The following is a 12,512-nucleotide window of genomic DNA, read 5'->3' as shown; positions in this document are numbered from 1 at the left end:
GATTAATAACTCTCTAATTATATCATTAATTATTTTAATAAATAAATAATATTATTTACACCGTCCTCCTCGCCTTCTCCATTCTCGCCGCCTCCGTCCTCGCCCAGCCGCCGCTCAACTCGGTGGAGCAAGACGTGCTCTACCACATCCTCGACTCCGTCAGTCGGGCGCCGCCTCTTCCCCGACGACCTTTGCTCCTCCGCCCCCCACGGCGTCGCCTGCAACTTCTTCTCCACCCCTGCCACCTCGCACGTCATCGAGCTCAGCTTCGGATATGTCTCCGACTACACCCCAACCCCTCCCCCCCCCGCAACCCTAACTCCACCCTTACCTCGCAATTCCTCGATAGAAGAGTTGATCTTCATCGAGAATCCCGCCCTAATCGGCTCCCTCGACGACAAAATTGGAAACCTAAGACGACTGCGGCGGCTCATTCTCACCGGAAGTGCCGTCTCCGGCGGCATCTCCGACTAGATCAGCGAGTTCGCCGATCTCGAGCAGCTCACGCTCTCGAGAAACAAATTCTCCGACGAGATCCCGATGGATGCTTTTCGGAACATGAAGAAGCTGAAGATTCTAGATCTGAGTGAGAATGCCTTCCAAAGAGCGATGCCGGAATCAATCGGATCCGCGGCTGCGTTGGTGAAGCTCGATTTGAGCCACAACGGATTCTCTGGAAAAATTACCGAGAATCTCACGTGCTTGAAGAAGGTGGAGTTATTAAATAATATTATTTGTTTATTAAAATAATTAATGATATAATAATGATAAACTCGTATTTTAACTGTTTTATTGGGCGTTAAACGTGATGATAATTGGTGTTTAAATGCATATTACTTGAGTTTACGTCCATATTTCACTATAAAGGTGCTTTGATGAGTTTATCCAGTGTTTGAAGTTAAAATAGGTAAAAAATGGTCAAAATGAGCCAAGCCGTGACTGGGGTCTGCTTCAAACGTTAATCTGCCTATCAATATGGGGTCCAAATCCTATTTTGAGAGTACCATTGTCTTCATCATCGAAAGATCTTCGCGTGGGTACCTCACACGCCCCAATCGGAGTTCGGATGAGAGAGATATGGCCGATCTATGAAAGCCGCGCGGACTGCCGGGAGCTACCAGGCCAGGTGAATTTTATGTGCAATAATTCCACCCGGCCGGGTGGCCAATTTTGTTCATAAAGAGTCCAGAGACTTCTGCCCGACCGGGTGGATTTTATGTGCAATAATTCCACCCGACCGGGTCCGTCTGACTGACGATTTTTAGCCCAGACGTGATTTTTCTGAAGGGAAATAAAAAGAGAAAAGCTAGGGCAACGAAGGGGTATTCTCAACCAGCCGCAATACACACTCTCTCTCTAGGAAGCACTCTTGGAAGAAGATTGAAGATTCAAGCTTCAATTCCTCCTCCATTTGTAATCCGTATCATGAATTCCGTTGTTTGCCTTAGTTTTTATCTGTTTTCTACTTTGAACATGAGTAACTAAACACTTTATGTAGAATTCTTGGTGAAGATGCATTGATTCATAGTTTTAATCCAATTAATTTCGTTTTTATCTTGCTCTTGTAATTATTTGAATTATTCTCGTGTTTTTTCCTATCAATTGCTTGATCACCAATTGGGAGTGTAGGATTTCTTAGAGTAATCGGGAGATGAAATATTTAATATTGAAAGAGGAATAATTCACACCTTAATTCAATAAAACTCGGGAGAGTTGAGATTATGAGTGAGATCTTTAGTCTAATCAAACTTTTGGGAGTTAGGTCTAAGATTTAGAAGGGGACTTCGCTTATTACACCTAATCTACAGATTTCTCACCTCGGAAGGGGGTTTAATCTACAATTGTGATTGATTCAACAATTCTGGAGACTTTAAATGGTAAAACGGTGTTAATTGGGTTAGGCTATGAGTTGTGCATCAGATTCTTGAATTCTGCATATTCCTTCATCACCTTACACACCTTGCTTTATCGCTTTCTTGTTAATTGTTCTATTTTATTCTCTGAATTTACATGCTTTTAGTAGTTGTTAGTTTCAAAACCAAATTTCCTGATTGTCTGGATAGTAGTTGAAATTTGTTCGTGGTACTTAGGTTTACACTTAATTGTCTCTGTGGGATACGATATACTCTTGCTTGCTATTTGCTACGATAACCCCGTACACTTGCGGGTATTAATTGGGTAAAATAAAGTTGAGTCAAATAATCATATTTAACAGCTTAATTTGGTCAAAATCGGGATTAAAAATGTCGACCGTTAAAATTTGACGAAAAAGTTAACTTTGGACCGATTGTGATCCGAGTTGAAATGTTTGGGATGCAAAAATTCAAAAGATAATGTTTAAGACCAAAATCATAAAATGGACATATGTTCAAAATCAGTTTTGACATTTACTCTTAATAATAATATAATATAATGATTGGAACAATACTTCATCAACGATAATTAGTGCTTCAACTTCGAATAACGTTTAACGACAATACTCCATAGAGTCCCCATCACCATGTTCCTTTTGTCATTTCAATAGTGCTTAATTCTAAGATGGAAAGAGTAACATCTGAATTAATGACATCGATAGGCCACTTGATTTTCAAGATAAGGAACATTCTATGTGTAAATACACAATTTAAGGCTCTACCAACCAAAATCTTTCCTACTTGTACAACAGTAATTTCGTGAAATAGCTAAACTACCAAAACTATTTCACATGACCGATTATATCATACAAAATCTCTTCCCCACTTATTATGGCATTCCCAAACTCTATGAAAATCCTAGTAGTATACTAGTATTTGTCATTTTACACGCGTTTACTTTTTACATAAAAATAATGTAATCCGATTCACTATTAGCATATAAATTGGGAACTGCACGTCTCTTAATATGTTGAAACTAGATCAAGAACTCGATTAATACTCTTGCAGTGTGTGTATGAGGGTTTGAGATATAGCATATAAATTGGGAACTGCACGTCTCTTAATATGTTGAAACTAGATCAAGAACTCGATTAATACTCTTGCAGTGTGTGTATGAGGGTTTGAGATAGGAGAGGTTTGAGGAAGAAAATGAATGAACTCTTATTACTCAATGAATGAAACTACACGGTTATATCACTCTAATTCAACTCTTCACAAATGAGCTCATATCTACTATTTAAACTCTAGCAACTAAGTGTACGAGATCTACACAAAGTCGGTTACAACAACAATGACAACTAATCCTAACGGCTAGTTGACAGCTCACTTCTTCACCCTCCTTTCTTGATCATGTATGTTGCAGCTTTACCTTAAGCTCTATGCACACTCGGCTGCTGTGCATGACCACAACTCCTAACAATCTCCACCTTGGTCATCACAATATCAAAAGTCTGCCTTGAGTAAGTTTACCAGCCTACAACAATACTCAAAATTTTCTTTGCTCAATGGTTTAGTGAGCATGTCAGCCGGATTGTGAGCGGTGTCTATCTTCACCACCCTCACTCTTCCACTCTCCACCTCATCTCTGATAAAATGGAGTCTCATATCAATATGTTTACTTATTTCGTGAAACATTTGATGTCGAGCCAAGCAAATTGTTCCACTGTTATCACAGTGGACTGTAACACCTTCTTGCTTTATCCCAAACTCAGAAATCAAACCCCTTAACCACTTGCTCTATTTCATAGCTGAGGTAAGTGCCATATATTCAGCCTCTGTAGTTGATAGAGCAACTACATTTTGCAGACTTGACTTCCAGCAAACAACAGATCCAAACAAAGTAAACACATAACCTGTTTGTGATCTTCTGGTGTCAAGGCTGGAAGCATAATCAGAATCACAAAACCCAATTAAGGGCTCATTCTCTGCTCCACCTTCTTTAGTGAATAGAATCCCAAGCTTGTCAGCCCCTTTAAGATACCTCATAGTCCATTTGAGAGCACTCTAGTGACTTCTGCCAAAACCAGACATGTATCTGCTTGTAGAACTTATGGCTTGAGCAATGTCTGGCCTTGTGCAGATCATCATATACATCAAGCTTCCTACAATATTGGAGTAAGGGATCAACTCCATTTCCCTCCTCTCCTCTTCACTTTTAGCTAACTGATCTTTTGACAGCTTGAAATGCATAGCCATAGGAGTTGCTGCACTCTTCATGTTCTCACTCTTGAACTTTTTCAGAGTTTTCTGTATGTAATTAGTTTGAAACAACAACAATTTGCCTTCTCTTCTATTTCTGACTATAGGCATACCAAGGATCCTTTTAGCAGCTCCAAGGTCCTTCATTTCAAACTCTGCCTTTAGCTAAGACTTTACTCTACTGATTTCATCAACATCTGGACCTGTGATAAAGCTCGTTTCATGCATCTATTTTAGATATAAATTCTGCGTTTTCTACAGTGCTAACGCACATTTATAAGTCCAGGTGTGTGAAAAATCTGCTAGACCCAGGAAGGAAGAGCAATCACCAGGGGAGATGAAATAGAAGAGAAAAAGTGAAGAAAAAGAGTGAAATCCTCAAGGGCATAATTGTCAATTCATGAAGTCTGTTTCCCTAGGGATTTGAGTCACGTCTATAAATACAAGGAAGCTTGCGATAAGAAGGAGGCTCTTAGTTAGAAAATTTCCTTGGTATTTCGGCCCGCTCTCTGAATTCACACACTTAGCTCGCGCACTTGGTTCTATGGGAGATCTGGGGTAGTATAGTGTGGTGTTTTTTCAGTTTGAAAGTGTAACACCGCTCCGATAAGGAGCGAAGAAACAATTTACTTTTCGCACGTACTCTCTTTCGCCGATTTCCTTGCCGAAAATTCGGCGACTGTTTTGTGACTTGATTTGCAGTTTATGGTTAATCTAATTTCGTTTTCAGTTTTGTTTTGGATCTGATGCTTACTGTTATGTTTACTGAGTTGGATGCTTTTCGCAATTGAATTATTGATCGGAGTTGAGATCCGAGTTGATCTATTGAATTGAGGTTGAATCGGAGTCGGAATGGTATAGAACGTTGTGGACCTAGTTTAGTTTGTGATGAATCTGATAGATCTAGCTTAGATTTTCTTCTGATTGTTCGAATCTGAGTACGTGAGTTTGGATCTGCATGGAAATCTCTGTTGTCGCTGATTTACTTGGTCCAGTAGATTAGATCTAATAGTTCTTAGTTTAATCTTAGCGTTCGTTGTTTGATTTGAAGTATGCTCTGTTTTTAATTTCTGTTTTGTTCATTTCGTGCCCGCTTATTGAAGAAGATGAAGTCGATCAGTAGTTATAGTCGAGTTTGCTTTAGTTTGTTAATTGCAGCTTTCTGTCAGCAGCCAGTTAGGGAAATCTGTTTTGTCGTTACTTTTGCATGTCTTGTGCCTAGCTATTTTAGGAAACTCGTTTACTTGACCAATGAAGTTTGGTAAATATTCTAAGTTGAATTTTTTTCAGAACCATGCATGCATTTATATTCTACGTATTTTCAATTCTCCAGATCTAGTAGTTAGAATAGATGATTTAATTTCCCAGACCTAGTAGTTAAAACTTAACCCTCATGTTGCGTGGCAGCAGCCGAACCATCCAAAAGTTCCCTCAATGCATTCTAACCCTTCCGTCCTCGTGGATTCGATCCCGACTTCCCTATACTAGCCAATAGTGTAGAGGGTTGAGGTTTTGAAGCGGGGGTTGCTGCGACAACGACTGCATTATGAAAGTTCATGATCTCCTAGATCCTGTGCTCTAGCGAATCCTCTGGACCTAGAAATTCACCATCAAAAGAATCATACAGTCAGCAACACTCCGGACCCTTCAACCTGAAATCAACATATCATCTACATATAAAACAAGTAGATTGGCTCCTTGTTTTGCTGTTTCTTAACAAAAAACAGCTATCATATAATGATCTGCAAAAGCCCAACTTTGACAAACTCTCACCAACCTTCAGATACCATTGCCTACTACTTTGTTTAAGACCATATAAGCTTTTCTTTAGCAAGTACACTTTTTGCTCTGAGCCTGGTATCTCAAATCCATGAGGCTGAGCCATGTAAATAGTTTCCTCAAGATCTACATCAAGCTGTTCTAACTATCAATCCTTCCTTGCTGCCACAACCATAAGAATTCTAATGGAATTATGCTTGACTACAGGAGAAAAAACCTCATTGAAGTCAATCCCCTCTTCCTGGTTGAAGCCTTTAGCCACAAGCCTTGCCTTATATCTTATTTTCTGTGACTGAGCTACTTCCACTTTCTTCTTGAACACCCATTTACAGCCAATCACATTTCTAAACTTAGCTTTATCTACCAAGATCCAAGTCTTGTACTTGATTAATGAATCAATCTCTTCCTTCATAGCTTGAATCCATTGTTTAGACTCAGGGCCTTTAACTGCTTCAGCATATGAGCTTGGCTTAGAAAACTCAATCTACTCAGCTACATGCAATGCATAAAAGAGCATTTCAGTGTCTCTGTATCTGGCTGGAGGCCTTACATTCATCATCCTTGTTCTGTCCCTTGCAAGCTGATAATCTGAAAGATCTTGGCTCTGATCTTGAGCTCCAACATCTTCAGTTAGATCAGTGATTTCACTTTGAAAACCACCATCTTCATTATCTGTCAGCACATCCTCCACCTCAAAGTGAGTATCACTGACCTGCATTTCAGAGCCAGGTTGATTTGCAGCTGCAGCCTTTTCCAGAAAAGGCATCTAATTCTCAATAAAGACAACATCTCTACTGATTATTATTTTGTTGTTTCATGGCTCCAAACACCATAGCCTATACCCTTTGACTCCTTTCTGATACCCCAACATGCACCATTTGAGGGCTCAAGAATTGAGCTTGCCTTGCTTCTGGTGTGCAAAGGCTTTAACCTTGAATAATCAGCCTTCCCACCATACCATCTTTCATCTGGTACAGCTCCACCTAGGGATGTCAATGTAACCCGAACCCGCGGGCCGGCCCGAATAACCTGATAAAAATACAGGGTTAGGGTTGTAATTTCGCAGCCCGAATTTAAAATCGGGCCATTCGGGCTGACCCATTCGGGTTGTCGGGTTAGGCGGGCTGACCCGTTCGGGTTACGGGTTGGCCCGTCGGGTTGAAGGCTTCTGCACAGCGAGCAGTTTTTGTAACGGTCATAACTTTCTCTACAAAGCTCCGATTGAGGCGTGCAATATATCCACGCGAAGCTCTTTCGAAGACGAAGAGAATGATATGTATTAGAGGTTTATCAGACTTCAAAAAAATCATAATTCTTAAAACAAAGATAAATTATTATTTGACTTATTTACAGCTAGAATAAATTAAATTTGACCAATCATAATTCAAGAAAACTTAGAGATACTCTAATTAGCTAACATCTTGATAATTCACTCTTTAACAATTCAAAATATTTTTGTTACATCTACGATGCACCTCTCACGTTATGAAAAATTTATTTAATTTTCTACGAATTGATTTATGTTTGAATTTTGAAACAAAGTGTTGATTTATGTTTTAAATACATAAACATAAACATACTATTTATAGATATTTTGTAAATAATTATGTAATGAATAAGTTATTTAAATTTAAATAACTTAATCTTTTTTAAAAATATTAAAGAAAATTAAAAATATGTATTTCATTGTTGAATGACTAATTAAAAATATGTATATAATTAAAGAAAATTTAAAATACGTATTATTTTTTGAAAATATTAAAAGAATTAAAAATACGCATTGGCCCGAATAACCCGGTGGGTTAGCCCAAAACCCGAAGGGTTAGGGTTAGGGTCGAACTTTTATAACCCGAAAAAATCATAACCCGAATAGCCCATACCCGAATGGCCCGACAACCCGAACGGGTTGGCCCGAACCCGAACGGGTTGGCCCGATTGACATCCCTAGCTCCACCAATGCCAGAAGCTGGGCACTTGTTGATAAGATAGGCAGCTGTAGAAACTGCCTCAGCCCAGAAATGCTTCCCCATACCAGAAGAAGTCAACAAACATCTTACTCTTTCCAGCAAGGTTCGATTCATTCTTTCAGCAATCCCATTTTGTTGTGGATTCCCTGGGGCTGTCTTGTGCCTTTTAATACCCTTCTCCATACAAAAATGATCAAACTCCTTGGACAAATACTCAAGCTCATTGTCAATTCTGAGCACTTTTGGTGAAATTCCTTTCTGACTTTCCATCTCTTTGCACCAAGTTTTGAAAGTATTAAAAGCATCAGACTTCTCCTTTAGAATATATACCCAGACCTTCCTGGACCAATCATCAATTATGGACATATAGTACTTCCCTCCACCTAAACTCTTTACTGATAAAGGATCCCATAAATCAAAGTGCACATAGTCTAATGGTGAAGTGGAAATGTGTTTACCTGTTGGGAAACTGAGTTTCTTTGATTTTCCCATCATGCAATCTTCACAAGGTTCCAGTTTTTCATCCAATGCAGCATCAATTAAGCCCAACTTGATCAAGGCCTTTAGGCTTCCTTCAGCTGGATGCCCCAATCTTGAATGCCAAGACTTCAGATCTGCTCTAATCACAGAATGTGATTCTCAAAGAATGACTGTTGCCTTCAGATAATACAAGCTACCTTCCCTCCTTGCAGTTATCTTGATCTGAGAATCCTTTAATACTCTCATCTCGCCATTTTTTGATGTGAATGTGTAGCCTTTCTTCTCAAGAGTGCCTAAAGTGATCAAGTTTCTCTTTACTTGTGGAATATATCTCACATCTAACAGCATCTTCACTGATCCATCATCTACTCTCAGCAAGACACTTCCAACTCCTCTGATCTTGCAAGTCTAATTGTTACCCAAAAGCACAGTTCCATCAACATCAGAGAACTCCTTAAACCAATCTCTATGGGGGCACATGTGAAACGAGCAGCCAGAATCCATAATCCAGGACCCTTTCTCACTTTTCTCCATCACATTCATTACCTCATGAACTTCCCCTTCATCCTCATTCACTATATTGGTGTGGGACTGATTCTCACTAGCTTGTTTATTCTTCCAAGCATAGCAGTCACGCTTTAAATGTCCAGGCTTCTTGCACCAATGGAAAGATCTGGTCTCCTTTGCCCCAGAACTCTCTGATTTCACTTCCTCATTCTTTTTCTTAAACTTCTTCTTGCTGAATTTCTTGATATTGAGAGACTCCGGTTGGGGATCTGCCATCTTAATAGCACATCTCTGCAACTCTTTAGCCATCAAAGCAGCATGAACTTCTGCAAGTGTGATCGTTTTGTTCCTCCCATACAATATAACATCCCTCATTTGATCATAGGAGGCAGGGAGGGCATTAAGAACAAGAATAGCCTTGTCTTCATCACTAATTTTGACATCAACATCCTCTAGATCATCTATTGACTTGCTAAAATCTTCAAGCTGCTCAGAAATAGACCTATCTTCAACAAAACTATATGAATAAAGCCTTCTTTTCATGTAAAGTCAATTGGCCAAAGACTTTGCCATATAGACTTCATCAAGTTTCTTCAAGATCCCAGCCGCGGTTGTTTCAGCCTGCACCTCCCGGAGCACTTTATCCCCCAAGGCACAGAATCACAGCACTGTGAGCTTTCAACTGCATTTCATCGAATTTTGCCTGCGCTTTCTCATCCAGAGCCTGCGATTTACCTTTGCCCTCTGGATCGGCCGGGGCCAACACCGCAGCAAGACCCTGCTGCACAATAATTGCACGCATCTTCATCTTCCAAAGACCGTAATCGCTCTTCCCAGTGAATTTTTCAGCCTCAAGCCGTGCCGCCATTATCGCAGACGTTTATTAGATCGGAAGTTCCCACCGGACGGCGCCAATTGTTGAAACTGAATCAAGAACTCGATCTAATCTTGCAGTGTGTTTATGAGGGTTTGAGAGAGGAAAGGTTGAGGAAGAAAATGAATGAAATCTTATTACTCAATGAATGAAACTACACGGTTATATCACTCTAATTCAACTCTTTACAAATGAGCTCATACCTACTATTTAAACTCTAGCAACTAAGTGTATGAGATCTACACAAAGTCGGTTACAACAGCAATGAAAACTAATCCTAACGGCTAGTTGACAACTCACTTCTTCACCCTCCTTTCTTGATCATGTATGTTGCAGCTTCACCTTAAGCTCCATGCACACTCGGCTGCTATGCATGACCACAACTCCTAACATAATCCTTCATGTACAGCTAATGACGTCTCTTAATCCTTCATGTATTCTTTTTTGATTCACATCTATATATATAGAAATAAAACTATGCAACCAACTTACACGTAACTCTTTTATAATAGAATACATAAATTAATAATTTTAATTAAAAATAATTTATTAGTATTTAAAAATATATATTTTAAATCTAATTTTATAAAACTAAATCTAATATTGAAATAAAGAAACAAAGTGAAGGATGACAAAGGGAATAAGAAGATAATTTTGAAATAATATCAGATTTAATACATCATTGAAATATATCAGATTGAAAAAGTAAAATTGTGTAAAGATGAAATTACCTAGCAGCCCAAAAGGGCATTATCGGCTGGAAAAATGCCAAAAGGACTAATTTTGAAATAAACCCTTAGTTCATGGACTATTGTAAATATTTTTAAAGTTCAAGAACTATTAGCGAGATAAACTCATATTTCATGGACCATTTTTATAGTTCACACACACACACACACACACACATATATATATATATATATATATATATATATATATATTATGTACAATAATCCTGTTGGATTGAAATTTCCAAGTTTACTAAGAAATAGGTCTGTCAAAATGGATATCGGATATCAGATACCCGATATCCAACCCGAAAAAATCGGGTAATTGGATACCTGAAACCCGATTTTTCGGGTTTCGGATTGGGATCAGGTAGTGGGAATTTGGATTATCGGGTATCGGGTAACCCGATACCCAATCGGGTATACCCGAATTATCCGATTTTTTTTAAATTAATAAATTATAGTTTTATTCTAATTAAATGTAATTATCTTTCTTAATTACATTTTAGTAAATAATTAGTGTAGGCTATTAGTGATTAAGGTATATCCCAAAATTCATAGCGTCTCCCTCCCCTCCCCTTCCCCTCTCCTGCTCTGCTCTCTCGCCGCCGCCGCCCGCCGCCGTGTTGTCTCCTCTCCCAGCGCCGCGTGCTCTCCTCCCGGTCGGCGCCCTCTCTTTCTTCCGCCACACGCAACTGCCAAATCCATCGAAGACGCCAGAATAGTAGTCACGTCACTGCCTCTAGGGCTCTTATTAACATTTTATTAAATCCCCAGCTCAAATTAAAGTTGCTGCCACCTCCACCTTATTTGAGTTGGGTTTCTTAGATTATGTTTGAAGTGAAAATTTAATGTCTTGAGAATTAAATAAGTTTATAATTCAAAGCCTTGATTCTAAAACACAAACTAAAAATGGTGTATTGATTCTAAAAACACAAGAAAATGGGATCTTGATTCTAAAACAGAAGAAAATTGGTGTCTGGATTCTGAAACACTAAAGAAAAAGTTGTCTTGATTCTGTATAGTTTAATTTCTTGTACATATATTCTAATATCCAACTAACAGTAAAAATAATATGTATGTAGATGGAATAGGGTAAGGGTTCAACTTTGTATTAAATTTGCCATTCGGGATAAATAAGAGTATTAAATAAATTCTAAAAGTTTGTAATTAATTTTCTGAAAAAGGTCAAAATCACAATTAGGACTAGATACCCAAGTCGGGTATCCGGGTATCCAAAATCAAATTCGGATTGAGTATCGGGTATTGATTTTTGGAAATTTCGGAATCGGGTACCCGAAAATTTCGGATCGGGTATCCACAAGTATCCGATTTGACAGGCATACTAAGAAAATAGAGGATTGGAAGTTATAGTAGTTAAATTGGAATGAGATTTGTTTTGAAATGGGATATCCCTTGATTTGTGCATCTGTAATCAAACAATTGATTTGCAATCAAAACAAATTAATTTTGCTAAACGGTTACTATTTTTCATGTAAAACGCAATAATAAATATAATACCAACATTAACATAATTTTTACTCATAGAACTTGTTTACGCTCTCTATAAAAGGATTCCATTGGAAATCAAAGTATAACAAAAAAAAGTTGAAATCCACAAAAGTAAATACTACTCCACAAATCCATACTCTTTGTTTGTCAAATAATATTAAGCCAATGCCAAGCTGATTTGATAGGTGATATTTGCGCCAGATCCAACAATCCTTCTCTATGCGATCATGTTTTAAGATCTGACCCTCGGTCAAATGGAGCAGATGCTCGAGGACCAGCTGAGATCGCGCTTGAAAATGCAGTATTGGCCACCCAAGCCTCGATAGATGTGGCTAATATGGTGTCCAATCCTGGCAACAAAGGGATAATCGACACATGCATTGAGGTATTTGGTGATGCTGTGGACACATTGAATAAGTGCAAGGCAAGATAAGGGTAGCATCAGTTCGCTACGAACCAAAGGATCAGCAGCTCTAACTGATGTTAATACATGCATCGATGAATTTGGAGCAAACGAGCCACCTCAATTGACACAAGCCAGTGCTAGGGCGTA

At 38.7% G+C, this 12,512-nt stretch overlaps 1 pseudogene; it reads left to right on the top strand.

Annotated features, from left to right (window-relative positions):
• Nucleotides 1–83: 83 nt before the first annotated feature.
• Nucleotides 84–3,330, top strand: LOC121793086 (annotated as a pseudogene).
• The last annotated feature ends 9,182 nt before the right edge of the window (nucleotides 3,331–12,512 follow it).

This window comes from Salvia splendens, chromosome 2, assembly GCF_004379255.2.
Source record: "Salvia splendens isolate huo1 chromosome 2, SspV2, whole genome shotgun sequence".
Lineage (NCBI taxonomy): Eukaryota > Viridiplantae > Streptophyta > Magnoliopsida > Lamiales > Lamiaceae > Salvia > Salvia splendens.
The sequence above is the reverse complement of the archived record's forward strand: the minus strand, read 5'-3'. Positions and strand labels throughout refer to the sequence as shown.